The sequence below is a fragment of the Priapulus caudatus genome, unplaced genomic scaffold, assembly GCF_000485595.1.
Source record: "Priapulus caudatus unplaced genomic scaffold, Priapulus_caudatus-5.0.1 Scaffold2380, whole genome shotgun sequence".
Lineage (NCBI taxonomy): Eukaryota > Metazoa > Priapulida > Priapulimorpha > Priapulimorphida > Priapulidae > Priapulus > Priapulus caudatus.
Window position 1 is genome coordinate 15,378 of NW_014579441.1, and position 15,569 is coordinate 30,946.

General features: G+C 41.2%; 1 long non-coding RNA gene across 2 annotated transcripts; it reads left to right on the plus strand.

Moving 5' to 3' along the window:
• The first annotated feature begins 1,380 nt into the window (after window positions 1–1,380).
• LOC106818616 lies at window positions 1,381–14,460 on the plus strand. 2 transcript variants are annotated; one of them, XR_001395259.1, is made up of 10 exons: window positions 1,381–1,512; window positions 8,623–8,783; window positions 9,311–9,401; window positions 10,554–10,724; window positions 12,218–12,292; window positions 12,447–12,617; window positions 12,908–13,090; window positions 13,365–13,537; window positions 14,074–14,243; window positions 14,383–14,460. It is a non-coding gene; the product is annotated as an uncharacterized LOC106818616 (long non-coding RNA). The 2 variants fall into 2 exon arrangements; XR_001395258.1 differs by lacking the exon at window positions 1,381–1,512 and having other exon boundaries at window positions 7,360–8,783.
• Window positions 14,461–15,569: the final 1,109 nt, after the last annotated feature.

Here is a 15,569-nt window from a genome sequence, read left to right on the forward strand (position 1 = left end):
ACTTATCTGAGTTTATTTGACTAATGCCTATAAAGGTGCGTTATATCTCACTTGGAATTTACTAGTGAATATATATACTTACACATACATGAGCACGCCTCCAAGCAAGCCAATTACAAATAATTATAGGCCTACGTACTATGCGTTTTATTAGATCAGTGTTCAAAACACATGATTATTCACAAATGCTATTAAATTTCAGCGATTGTATAACGGTCACACGTTGGATAGAGTAATACTCATCAAAAACACAAACATGTTACCATCAGGTTGTATAACATAAGAGGTTTCACGGCTTTCACAGGCAATTCCTAGTTCAGCTTCCAATCTGGAAAGAAGCTGTAACAGTTGAGTTGCATTTGTTGGGATTCCACACTGCTCCAGCGTTAACTTCACTTCAAATGTGATCAATCAGATCGCACTTATACGGATTCTCTCGCGTGTGAGTTCCCAGATGTTTCTTCACAGCACCCGAATGCGAGAAGGCAGCATCACACAGATCTCACTTAAATGGTTTCTCTCCCGTGTGAGTTCTTAAGTGTCTCTTCATATTACTCAGACAGGAGAAGGCAGCATCGCACAGAACGCACTCTTACGGTTTTTCTCCCGTGTGAGTTCTCATGTGTGTCTTCACAGCAGACGAATGCGTGAAGGCAGCCTCACACAGATCGCACTTAGGGCCTATACGGTTTTTCTTTCGTGTGAATTCTCATGTGTGTCTTCACATTACTCAGACAGGAGAATGCGGCTTCACACAGATCGCACTTATACGGTTTTTCTCCCGTGTGAATTCTCATGTGTGTCTTCACATTACTCAGACAGGAGAATGCGGCTTCACACAGATCGCACTTATACGGTTTCTCTGCCGTGTGAGTTCTCATGTGTGTCTTCACATGACTCAGACAGGAGAAGGCAGCATCACACAGATCGCACTTATACGGTTTCTCTGCCGTGTGAGTTCTCATGTGTGTCTTCACATGATCCGACTGCGAAAACCCAGTTAGCAAAAAAATTGGGCCCCATATGGATATGGGTTTTAGGCTGGGCAAATGGGGCCCATAAAATAGGTTGGTTCTAAGTGGGTCCCACCTGGGCAAAAATGGGCAACTTTGTTCTGACTGGGACCTCAGTGGGGACTGGATGGGTAAACATGGGCAACAAATTTGTGGTTTCCCCAAACTTGCCCAACTGGATCCCATGTGGGACCCAGCTAGCATAAAATTGTCAGCACAAAATAATTATAATATTTAAAATTAAGTCAAATTTCATTAAAATAAATCCTGAGTAGTCCCAAAATAATGAAAAAATATTTTTCTAATTTATTGTACGTGTGTAGCTGATTCATGCGTTTTTTAATAGCGAACTCATACATTTATGACTATTTAGCCCGGTGATGATTAGCCTCATGATTTAGCCCGGTCCCGATGTGCCGCCATTGTTTTCATCATTTGAACGCATTTTCGTTTTAACGGTGAAATTTGCAGATTTTCTCACTTTGCTCGTTAAATCAAGGTAATTTCGCATTTATAACTTTCACTGGGTTTTTTCCACTGTTGTTTTTCCTGCGTCAGTACCCTAGCTTATTATAATTTAGTATCTAAATTATCTAGTAAATCTATCCTCGCAAGCTTTCAGTTTCACGCGCTGCGATTAGTTTTTGGCAGTGGCTACGTTAGACCGAATAATTCTGTCCCATATAACCTTTTTTATATTTTGGTGAGGGTTATATTGGGACAGAACGGGGTTCATTGAAATTTCGTGCGATCGCATGCAAAATGCATGCGCTGCTAATGCGGCCCGTACGCCGCTATTGGCGCGAAAAAAAAACCTACCGTTCCCTTCTACATGGCTTTACCTTGCTACTGATATGTGTATACATTCACTTCAATCGTTATTCGTTTCTTAAAAGATTGTTTTTCAGAAACCCCTCTTCATTAACTTTAGTAAATTGCGTTGGCGCCATTTACAAAACAATCAGACCAATCACAGCGAGTCTCTACAATAGCCCTGGTTTTCTCGCTTGTTATCTGTGGCGCTGCAGGAGCGCCTGCATAGACTCGGCCTAGTGATTGGTCTTGATTGTTTGTAAATGGCCAGCTCGTAATTTACTAAAGTTACATGACGGGTCGCCCACTAGGCGAAGCCGGGTTTCTGAAAAAACAATCTAATAACGATTACGAAGTGATTGCAATTGAAGTTGGAATTGAAGTGATGAATAACGATTGAGTGAATTGTATACACATTCAGTAGCAAAGGTAAAGGCCATGTAGAAGGGAACGGTAGGTTTTTTTCCGCGCCAATAGCGGCGTACGGGCCGCATTAGCCGCGCATGCATCTTGCAATGCGATCTTCACGAAATTTCAATGAACCCCGTTTCTGTCCCAACTATAACCTCACCAAAATATAAAAACGTTCATATGGCGGACAGAATTATTCAGGTCATGATGCTACGGCTACGCTGCACGGTATTTAATGTCTCGAGGCTACCGGGTACGGGAGTCCATTCACTCTTCCATACTTAACAGGACAAGGATGGCGGTCGGCGCCACGATTTCGACATAATAACCGCTTTGGGGAAATAAATTCACGATTTCGCATGCCGTTTAGATGAGCTAAAACGCCTACCCTAAAACTAACCATAAACCCTAACTAACCCTAACCCTAACCCACCCTAACCCTAACCCTAACCCGAACGCACCAAAAGGCGGCCTTCACCCGACGGCTACCGACTCTCAGCACTGTGCGTTATTTTAGTGCGGCTGAGATTCGTAGTCAAAAAATTAATAATTCTGAGAAATCATTTTAGGCTATATAGTAGGCCTAGTTATATAATGCGACTAAGTCAAGGCTCATTTACGTTTATCTCGTTGGTCACTGTGGGAGAAAGCGTAGGCGTTTAACTTTAGTAGAACATTAGCCTTCAAGCAATTCACGATGATTCAAATTTATGTCGTGATGGAGTGGAAGCGGAGCCCATTGCATTATAGGCCAAGTCATGTAGTGGAAAGTGAAACTGATGATAGTGATGATTGATTCCCATATGCCTGCTACTTTCAATGTTTGCTGATATTCGGAGGGACAGTCAGTTTCAGGTTGTCCACAGCTTGTCCGATGAAGGAGTAAATTGAACTTCCCTCTGATACAGAATGATAACTGTTCTGAAAATGACGTCATGGAAGATTTGACTATTATTCGCCTTCAAATTCACGAGGATGATCATTCAGGGTCTGGAGTCTGGGAAGATACTAATTAGTAGTGCTAGTGTGTCTGAAGCTGGTGGTGAACAAGCACAGTGTCAGATGGATATCAGGAAGGAGCAATTCTCTCGATGAGTTGGCTTCTTGGGCAGCAGAATGCCAAATTCCTCATAGTCACTTGCGGGGGCCTTCTTACTATTCTGCTCGTCCCCACTTTGCCATCTTTACCAAAAGCAGTCTTCGACGTTAGGCGGTGGACCGTGGACCGAGACCACACAAAATCTCTCTCGGTCCAGTAAATTAACAAGTTAAATGGACCGTCGCGGTCACCCGTTTTTTTCAGCCACTCTTAGTTACAGTATTTAAATAATTTATCAAAGTATTTATGAGACTACTTACTGTATAATAACTGCCGAAAAAAACGCCGCATCTAAGTATCATCAAAACGCACACCTCTTCGTGTTTTGTTTTTCATTAATCCAACTTATAAACTCGAAGATAAACGCAAACGGTTGTAAACATCACGACATTGCCGGAATGTCGGTTCCACATGTTTATACGACAGGTTGTAACGCTTATACCAACAGCAGTCTTTAACATCAATTCATCCGCTCATCATTTATTTATCACGGACGAAAGCTGGACGTATCGTTGACTCTGGTATTCTTCCGTTACACACTGAACCGTAAACACACACACACCTCGACCGTCGTAACTCACAAAGCCTACTGCCTGCGTTGACTGCTTTGCACCCGAACCCACCCAAAACCAAAACCAAAACCGTCCGGCCTATCATACGCGAGCCATACATGATGAATATGACTGTTACTGTATTCAATTGCTACAGCAGATCGAGACTGATGATGAAGATGCAGATGACAATGAAAATTAAAAAGCCTGATTGAGGTTTTTAGTGAAGTTTTATGCACAAACATGTTATTTTTCTTGAAATGAAACTGAAAATACCTCAAATGACAAAAATGCAACAAGTGATGCGAATGATTATGATGTTGCAAATACTATTAAAGTTTTAATAGTCCGCTTTGAAAATGAGTGTTGTTCCTTTTGACTAAACATGCTAAATGTGTGATTCAAGTTATCCACCAATATGTTCAAGAACTGATATTTTGTTAGATGAAAAAAAATCGCCTAAAAAATGTCCAAATTAAGAGTACAAATGCAGAGCTAATTTTTATCCCAAAATGCTGGAAATGGCATTTCATGAAGTATAGATTTCAAATTTTTCCGGGGGGGGCCATGCCCCCGAACCCCCCTATAGTTTGCCTAGTAACCTGCGGGCACTCGGATGCAAATCACACACACACCTCGGCAAGCCAAGGCGTGTGATTTTTCACTCGCCTGCTTTTTTCAAAACACAAGGACTGATAACACTTTTTAAACTTTGTTTCATCGCTAAACAAACGTCATAGGGTATTCTTACTGTTATCATAGCAGTGTGTAGAAGGTATATGATGATAATTTTGATAGGTATTCCTACTGTTATCATAGCAGTGTGTGAGAAGGTTTGCGATGTATATTGATAGGTATCCTTACTGTTATCATAAGCAGTGTGGTAGAAAGGTATCTATATATAATATATATCTGCCGATCTCTGTCTGTCTGTGGAGTGGACAAGCATATTGGGTATATGGGTATTTTGTTAGCGCTTAACTCTCTATGCCTCTGACTGTACCAGGTTAGGAATGAATTCACAATAAACCAGACATTTCGCATTTTCGATTTTCCATTTTTTGCCTTTTTTTGGATTTATACGCAATATCATGTCTGTCTTATTCTCAATTCATTCCTAACCTGGCACAGTCCCAGTTGCATACAACAGTTCAATCCACGATGGGCATATAGAGCGCAGGGTCCACAGAGAGAGGGAGGAGAGAGATCGCAGATATATATCCAAAATCCAAAAAACCCAAAAAATACAAAAAAATCCAAAACCCAAAAAATCTAAAAACCCCCCAAAAAATCAAAAAAATTCAAAAAAACCCAAAAAAATCCACAAAATCAAAAAAACCAAAAAAATCCCCAAAAACCAAAAAAACCACAAAATCCACAAAATCAAAAAAAAAAAATCCAAAAATATCAAAAACCAACAAAATCAAACAATCAAAAAATCCAAGTCAAATTCAACTGAAAATCAATTCCCCCATCATGGCCCTTCATCGTGGGCCCTTCATGGCTGCCACGGAGTGGCTGTTGGCCTCTAGTATGTGATACATGCTCACTGACGACTAACGCAGATTTGTTGTTCTATTTGCAGCTTTTATTGTAGTGCATGTGTAGAAGGCATGTGATGTATATTTGATAGGTATTACTACTGTTATCATAGCAGTGTGTAGAAGGTATTATTAGGGGTAAAATACAAAATGATTACTGTTTAAGTTTTGTTCTTTATTGTCAAAATGTCAAATAATATTGGTCCAGTAAAATTTAGTCCGGTCCAGTAAATTTGCTGGCTTGGTGGACCGAAGGTCCAGTGTTTAGAAATTTCATTCGTGAAGACTGCAAAAGGCCCTAGAACTCTCCTTGAAACAGTTCAGTATTATGAAATCAGACCAATTAATCGAAGGTGGGGAATATCATCATTTTGGTATTGCAAAAGGTATACAGAGTATTTTGTCAGAATTCAGCGTCGTCCATTCAAGTAAATATTGATGGGCTACCTCTATTTAAAAGTTCAAAACTAAATTTTGGCCAATTTTAGGAAAAGTTGCTAAGCCTTTTTTCTCTGATCCATTTGTCATTGGATTATTCTCAGGCGATAAGAAGCCTGTCAACGTTGACGAATATCTTAGAGATTTTGTCACTGAAATGAAGACGATGAAGATCAGGGGATCAAAATCAGGGGTTTGTATGGGAATTATCGTATTAGACTTGGGATAGCTTGCTTCATTGTGTGACGCACCTGCACGTGCATTGTTGGAAACAGACAAAACTGCATATATGCCTATTATGCTGCTGTGACAAGTGTGAGCAGAAGGGCATTTGGGTCTGCAACAAAGTCACTTTACCTGAGCGTCACTTCACCTCTAAGGAATGATGTTGCATTTATGTCTATAGGAATGTCAAGGCCCACTCATCATGTTGGAGTATCACCACTAACCCAGCTATCACTTGGCATCGGTGACACAATTTCCGCATGATCCCATGCATCTGGTTTACTTGGAGTAGTGAAGCGTCTCATATGGAGTTTGGCTTAAGGGGCCTGTTGCTACAGGATGTCGTATTGGTGCTAACGTTGCTTCCCAAATCTCGATGATCTAGCATGTCAGAAAATATATTCCTCGGGAATTCCCTCGTAAATGTCGATCTTTATCAAATACCAAAGGTGGAAAGCTACTGAGTTTCGCCAATTCATACTGTACAGTGGAAAAGTGGTTGCTGAAGCGGAAAATTGTCTAAAGCCTGCCTATCACTATCTTGCTTTTAGCAGTTGCCATATTTTTGCTTGCCAGCCCTCTTACATTTTTCAACCCATTGTGATTAATCCCAAAGTATCCTACACCTGTTTGTCCAACAATGGAGGGAATTTTATGGTATTGACCAATTGGTGTACAATGCAGGGTTCTCCCTACGTTCGCGCGCGCGCGGGGCCGTTTGGGAAAACTCCCCCCTGTTTCAATCGTTGCGCCCCGTTTAAATTACCTCCGCCCGATTAAATTCCACCACAATAAAAGTTTCCAGCGCCGGGAATCGATCGTCAAGAATTCCCGTTCGACCAGGACACCCGACACGTGTATATTTTTACCGTAACACGCATGCACTGCAGACAGTACACAAGTTAACCTGACAGTTAACCAGACAATACAGAGTTAACCTGTCCCGAACCCAACACTAACTGTACACCGACTCGGCTATCTTATATATACAAGAACCCAAATACGTCTATGGGTGTGGTGGCGATTTTACGCATTAATAGTGGTACGTGATAAAATATACACGCCCCCCGGACCCCCTAGTTTCCCCCTCCCACCTTCCCCTAGTTTCCCCCTCCCCCTCCCCCTCCCCCTGTTTGAATTTCATCCTGGGGAGAACCCTGCAATGTACACGGCCTTTGTCATTTAGCTTCTGATGTATTCAGATTTGGCAATCTTGATTCCTTCTCAGCCATTTCTCTTTTGAAAATTTCTTAGGTAAATTGAAGAAAATTGTGCGAAAGCCAAACCAGCCGTTGCCCCAGGTCATTCGTCGGTTGTCTGAGATGAAGTCAGTTGATCGTTCGAGAAGGCACAAGACAGAGAAGTCACATTGTATTCTCAAGAAGGAACACACACACGGTCCAATATTAGTGCAATACAGAGCATTTACTCAGTACGAGTCCATTCAGTTTGGAAATCTATTCTTCTCCACTAGTGATGCTGACAATTGCGTAAAGATTGGACGACATTATGGATTAATTAGGAACATTTGCAATGATCTAGGACAAGACGAAAGTTCAGAACCCGTCATACTTTTTGAGCCATTCTCTGTTGTTCGTGAGTTCTTTGAGTACCCTCTCAAGTCATCAGATCTTGGTATTGTAAAGGTCGGACTAATTGCATATAATGGGCTGAAAGCAGAGAGTGTGTCCAAAATTTCTTGCAAGTATGTGAGGTTACCGTATAAGACTTCATTTGTTCTTATCCCCCTTCTTCATCAGTTCCACTAGGCCTGGTTTCAGAAACAATTCAAACTTACCATTACATGTCCATGTACCTTAAACAGGACTCTACAATGCCACCGCAGGCTACTTTTCCTTGTGACGGCAAGATTTCAAAGTATTTGTAGTTTGTACTATTAAAATCAAGGGACCCAGGCCAATTCACTACAGCTCATGCAGCAGCATCCCCTCAATCTGCGTTTGGTTCAAATCTAGATTTAACTGTTCAAGTAATTTTTATGCAATGAAATTTCAGATGTTATGTTTGTGACAACTTTTGGTCTGAAATAGCGGCTATCTCTGTCCTGTCTGTCTGCACACCCATTGATTTCTAAGACTAGACCTCCCTAAAATACATATAATCTGTTCCCGTAGTATATATACATGTACACTTTCGGCAATTGCTTCGGGTACGTCTAGGCCTAACACATTAAAGCTGCAGGCAACGCCCACCCAGGTGTAAAAGGAGTGGATATAATATTATTGTCGCCTATATTAGGGTCGTGGAATGAACAGCCCCCTTGGTCATTAGATCTATCGAACAGGCAGACTAACTTTTAGGTGTGGAGGAACTTGAAACACGGTATTTGGGTACAGCAGGAATATCTTATTCTTAAGAAATATAGAACTTGCTGCTAATTTTGCTGCTTTATATTGAATTGATCAATGATGCAATTTTTGTGTTGTGTATGTCTAGAACTGAAGATCTGGTCATGGGGATAATCGAGTATTTTGTAGTGGAATTTTCTAAATCAATTGATGGCAATGAAGTGGCAGTGGTCCCAGAAAACTGGTGGGATATGGAGGGCAACCAGTGTGTTCTCTGGCCTGATAAAAAGTCTGCGATGTGGATTAACAAGGCAGCAAGGAATGGTGACTCCCCCACCACTGAGTGGAAGTCATCCGTTCGTGAAGACGTGCTCACGTACCATGTAAGTAGACCAGTTACAGTTTGATAGATCTACATATTATTATAATAATATTCAATCTGTGTCTGTTTGCTAAATCCATTCCTCGGGACCGCTCAACTTGAGATAGAGTCTATGTAATTTCCCTGAGGTGTACAGCTGTACAGTGCAAACTTGACATTTTCTGACCCTAGTACGTAGTATGACTAGTATATAGCCTATGTAGCATTGCAGCTAACACAGCTACTCTTTTTAGCTCATCTGACATAGTCAGATGCAGCTTTTAGAATCACATGATCGTCCAGTACAGGCAATCATGAAAATAACTTTAGGGATGGGCAATGAAGTCTATAAAAATTATGAATGTGGAAAATCACTGGGATTGTTTCCTGCAGCTTAGTACCATTTGAATGCACCTACAATTTCACATCTCTGCCTAAGCCATTTATTGTGTCAAATTCTGCCTAGACTCTTGGAATCAATATAACAACCAACATTTAGCATTTTTAATGTATGGCCCATAGGTGACAGCACAATTTTTTACATTTTAGCATCTTGGGAAGAGGCCAACACGAAGATGGAGAAGGTATTGCTGACCTCCGACATGGAATCGCCTGCAGAAGTGGCTAAACGAAAAAGACGGTAACCTAGCTTAGTGGGTAGCATTGATTTTGCATCGGGGTAGCCTAAGTTGTGGCAGCGCATAAGTCACTATTTCATTATTTCTGCAACTCCTAATCGGGCTACAATAATTTTCAACTTCTGTCATTGCTACAATACAAACCAAACAAATTCATTTTACAAGCTGACTTTGTTGGACGGTACTTGCAGTCAATTTATTTCAACTAGGCCTAATTGTTACAACTCTTTCATAATGAAGGAGTTGTAACAATTAGGCTTATTTTAAATAAAATGAAATCAAATTGGCTGCAAGGACCTGTCACCCATACATGCGCTATATTAACATCCAGTGCTGTCAGACTGCTCTGCGCTTGCCCCCTTGCAAAACTACTTAGTAAAACCCAGGTGTAAAGCAAGACCTTGAAGTCTACCTCCAACTGCAGAGACAAAAATAATAGTGCAATGGTTAGGTGCTACAGCAAACATGAACTGAAGTGGTATAAATTCTTTGAAAAGTGAATACCAGGGTTTAGTATCATTACCCAAGTGATTATAGGAAATCCCGCGCGCTGATTGGTCGAGACTTAGGTGATTATTTTTAGCTCAGCTAACGAATCAATCATTAGCATGATTCAGTAGTTCAAGCAATAAAGGTTAAAGTGGACACAATATTAACGTTTTGAACCTGAATTACCCACGTGAAGAAACAGATTGAGCTTTTTTACGGCAATTTTGTTTGGCTCTCTCAGAACTGACTTGACATTAATTCCCTATGTGAATTCACAACTCACCTGCTTTGCTTTGCTTTGCTTTTATCATGTCTTCTGGTAAGTTGCAGTGATAGTAGAAAATTGAATTATATCAAACTGGAAAAGGTTGAGCACAAAATGATCACTAAACGCTATTTGCAAATGAGGAACTGGCGTAAAAACTAAAGCAAACGAGGGCGCTGTTGTCGATTAGACCTACAATGCGGTGAAAACAATAAATGTCACTACGTCGTGCTGAAGTTGTGCGGCATCATGACTTATTTTTATTATGATGTTCAGAAATCCCGTCTGACATCAATCGTAGATGAAGCTGAGGCATAAAATAATAGGAGTGTATCACTGCGTGTGTGATGACCAAATGCTGGAAAAGGATATAATCTATTTTTTGCATTACTATTTTCAGCATCACAAACCCATTCCACAGACCGTGTCCGCAAAACAACAGAATCCTTTCGGAGCCGTTCGCCTATTTTCGAACCCTCGTCAGTTGCCACTCCTTGTAGCAGTAGGGTCAATACTCCGGACATACCTGACACTGTAAATAGGAGTCATGCCTCTAATGCAATTGTTTTGGGTGAGTATTTTAAACCAAACCTACCATGCGTGTGGGTTTTTATCAAAAAGACTAGGTTTTTATCAACTATAAATTATAAAAACAGATAGTCTATTCTATATCACTCAGCGAGATAAAAACAGATAGTCTATTCTATATCACTCAGCGAGAGAGATTAAAAAATTCGAACTTATGCTTTTTAGGTCTATAATTATAGGAACCTCAAAATGTAGGTAACAAAATGCAAACCTATATTTTGTGCAGTAAGTTAGTAAGCTATCCCAGAATACAGTGCACAACAATAAAATTTGTGCTACAAGCCAATAAGAGCACACAATTGTCGATTGAAGGCCATATATATATCTCTGTCTAGATTTGTCGGGCAAAATCAAAACCGCTAATCTGCAGACAATAAAATGGTTCCAACCATATGCTGATTTACTCAGCTCATGCCAATCTGCTCACAGTGTATACGCAATACGTTTATGTTCTACTTTCTGTTTGTTCGTGGACCGCAGTTAGTTTTACGTTACAGCTGACCTCAGGGTTAAACACTACATGCATATATTGATTATTATACTCGTACTGTACGTATACACTGAGTTTCTTACGATACAAGTACTAAATGCACATTACACGTGAAATAACATTGTTACTATTATCAAGTGCATAAATTCTATGTCCTGTCATAATTTCCACTACGCTAAAACATTTACTATTGACTATTGTCAGCTTTGCTTTTCTTTAGTCAGGCCTACTGTACTCTGTAGTACTGAGGCTACTCTCTTTAGAAAATTAGTCAGTACTGTAGAATGGGAAATCTGACAGTTGCATAATCTGTTGGAAAAAACTTGGCTAGGCCTATTTAGCTTGTACCGAAAGCAAAAACATTTCATTATGTACACCTAGTACCTACAATGAAATACTGAGCTAAACTCACCATTCAGCGACACTTCCATTAAGCAGTCTTCCTTCTGCTGGTTCGACGTTGCCTTGAACATTGGCAACGAACTTGAACAAGGCATCGCACGTTGCCTTGACACGGTTGCCTTGAACGATGCCCTGGTAATCGTTGGCCAACGGTTCAAACATGTACGCGGCTGAATACAACTATCTTCAACACGTTCAACTTCATTGTCTATGTCTACTTCATTTTCATCTTTATCAATGCTGATTGACTGCTCATCCGTATCGTACGAAACTGATATTAGTCTTGAGACGACTCTGAATCGGTGTTCACATTGTACATTGTACAGGCTCCATTTTACACGCTTGGCAACAGGTAAACAAGCGCGAGTGCCTGGTCTGACGTCACACTACGTCACGCGCCAAAGTAGGTGGCGCTTTTGCGTTCCTGCAAATTCTTACCATTGTGTTCATCAAAAAATGCGTTTTTCTCATACACCCGAAAACCATTCAACCTGTGAATTTCTTAGTAGTTGTACAAAACATAGTTAATTTGATATATGTAACTATTTTTCATCACTAAAGGAGGCCTTTAATATTATTTTCAGTTTTTACTGACTCTGTCCCAAGTGCCTGTGATGACGGCAGTCTAGAAGAGCTACTTGAGCAACCTGCTTAAAAAAGTAAAACATTGATACTTTTACTGGGTAGATGTTTTATCAACCAAAAAGTACGTTTTCGAAATCGTCATTGTTTAGTTATTATTTAGAGTTTATCTCACCTCCGTTTATAATAATAAAAACTTCTGTCATCATAATTTTGTTTATGCACTTAAAGGTCGCACACATGAACTACGTCAGGCCACACCAAGCGAACAGCAGCAGGTTGCTCCGACCACTCCAAGTGGACCGCAGCAGACCGCTCCGGCCACTCCAAGTGAACTGCATGCAGCAGGCTCTCCAGCTGCACAGGTGCTGCAGACACCTACAGAGATTCGTCGTCAGCGAGGTATGACATTTATTTCTCTTCAATTCCAATTTGTATCATTTTTCAATAACATTAAATGTAATTTACAATTCACTAACAGAAATGACTGTGTAGTCACCATTCAACAACCCATTAATGTGAAACTCAATTGAGCACTAGTACAGCAGAAATCACTTAGTTTTATGTACATCTGTTTCGCATAAATATGTTGTAATGATGCTGCTCTGCAGTTTGCTTTATCATTACTTTGACATGATATGTTTTAAATGCTAAGATGTAATATTAAAATGCAATTTCCAACTTTTTTTTAGAAATCCCTTGTGTCAAGCTGCGGTAGCACAAAGTTCATGTCACTTGTACATCACATTCAAAAGTAGTCATGCACTCACTGACGAAGATGCGTGGGAAGACAGCGACTGCGCCAACACCATCTTTGTGTCTCGGCTTACAGTAGTTGAAGATGCATTTCGCTCTGGAGCAACTCTTTCTTTTTGGTTTGTTTCCCAATGGTTCTTTAGCAACACGTGTGACAGCTCTTCAGCAATCTTTAATAACCACAGCTTCGTCCAGTTTGTTGGTTGCACTGCACTCAGTGGATAGCACTTGGAAAGGATGTGGATGCGGACAACGATGGCACCACCATTATTCCATATGTTCTCATTCCATTTAGGAAGTAAAGACCAAAAATAGGCTGAATTTAATTTAGGAATTATGTCATTTTCTTTTTTAATATTTACACTGTATTATGATAATATTTTGTAATTACAGTGAGAAAATTGCATCGCCACTTGTTGTCTGCTTCAACGGGGAGGTTAGGGTGGACCAGGGAGGCCCTCAGCGAGAATTCCTCTGTCTCGTGCTGAAGACGATTGAGTCGATAGTGATGTCGCAGGTTGCGCAGGTTGACGTGGAGAAAATTTTTGTTGCCGGAATGTATTGTGGTAAGCAGCTATAGGCAATTTGTGAGCACCTTTTCAACAAGTTGTATTCCCCATCATAGACGCGCGCGCGTATATTATGCAAAGATGTGGTTTTGACCTATTCATTCTTTACACACAGTATGATCCGTAGTAACCACTTGTTTGACCATACTCAATGTGTTTTTAGCGTAACACATTGAGTATGGTCAAACAAGTGGTTTTTCTAAAAACACATTGATGTATTTTGAAACTCAACTTTCTAAAAGTTGGTAGCCTTTCTGACAGTTTCTGTGCATGTCATCCTTTACAAGTAGATACATGGAGTTGCATTTAGAAGCAATAACAACAATCTGCTATTTATTTCCTGGGTTACGAGTTGTTCAGATAGCATGCAGATTACGCATGTACACGTAGTATGGTTACAGGTTAAAGGTCTATAAAAATGATATATAGTATGTATGATTGGATATAATGTGTTTACTAGCTTTAGAGTTACATTGAGGAGGCAAATTAAATTGTCGTTTTTGTCTGACCAAGAATTCTTTGGATGTTTCTAGCTATAACAATAGTGCAAGCCGAAATCTGTCCACCGTTCGTGTTGACAGTTCAGCAAGCAGCATCACACCAGTGGGCCAGGGAATTTTTGGACGGCTTTGAAGCCTTGAAAGTTAACACAGGAAGCCATACAATGAAGTGATACACTTGTAACTGCATTGCCTGCCACGCTGTAAGCATGTCAGAAAGCTACTGTTGTATAACAAACAGCATCACAGAAATCTTTGGTGGTGATGTCTATAACACACAGCAATGCATGTGCCTACACGTAAGCTTTTTTTTTCATTTATACACTTCATATATTTTTTCAGCTTCTTGCTGATAACGATATCGCGAGGCTCTTCACCCATGCACCTCTGAGCGCTGCCAGAGTGATTACACTGTTCCAGTGGGACTTCAGCCCCATCTGGCGGCAACGAACCCGGCGGTATCAGGGAGCGCGGACGATTGGGGGCTTGGAGTGCAGAACTTCACAAGCATTCTGGTTACGAGCTCGTCGGACGTAAAGTCAGAAGTACACAAAAACCGGTTAGCCCGTCTTTACTCTACAAGAGCCAAAATCTGTATACGACTAATGGTCTAGTTCGCGGAGATCAGAATGGTTGAGCTAGATGCATTGTAGGTACGACTATAATTTTATCAGCTTTTATATATATGATCATAATGAATGATCACTGCGTTAACGTTTCTTCCACGATTAGAGTATTTGTTGTTCACACAGGCGGCATGTAGATTACAGCAAGATGTTAAGTGACATTTTTTTCAAGTAGTCGAAGCAATTACAGCCAATATTGATTTTTTGCAGAAGAAATGAGGAGGTATCACCTGTACTAGACACGGCTGAAATTACGTGGTATCAGGGGGAGCAGGGTGTGTATTGCGCTGGTTCGGTGGCGTTTTCGGTGGGTGGCACAATAGCCTGTCAATTTTCAATCGATGGCCAACAATGCTGCGATGGCTTTGGAACTACTGCGACACACTGGATCGGAACTGGAAGCTTCCAATGGCCAGCGGAAATACAGTTCGTCAGAAACATTAAGTGGGTTGTGGCGTCCCCCCTCGTCATCCTTATACAGATGGTTTCTGGCGTGGTTGTAAGTGAAGTGTGCAAGCTTAGCAATGCCACGAGTTTTCTGTACAACTGTAAACAACGTGTTGTGTTTCTGTGTGATGTGTGTGTGTGTGTGGTGTGTGCCGGCTGGGCAGTGGTGTGCTGGTGGCCTGTGGTGTGGTGTGTGGGGGGGGGGGGGGGGGAGGGGCGGGGCCGCGCGGGCCAGTGGGCCGGCGGGCGGGGTCTGTCTGTTCCTGTGAGCCGGGATTGCGGTGGGTGGTGTGGTGGTGGTTGTGTCGCTGTGTGCGGTGGATGTCGGGTGTGCTTTGGTGTGGGTGTGGTGCGTGTGGTGTGTGGTGGTGTGGTGCTGGGGTTGTCGGTGGTGTGTCGTGTGGTGTCTTTGTGCGTGTGTGTTTGTGTTTTGTTGTTGTTTGTTTGTTTGGGCGG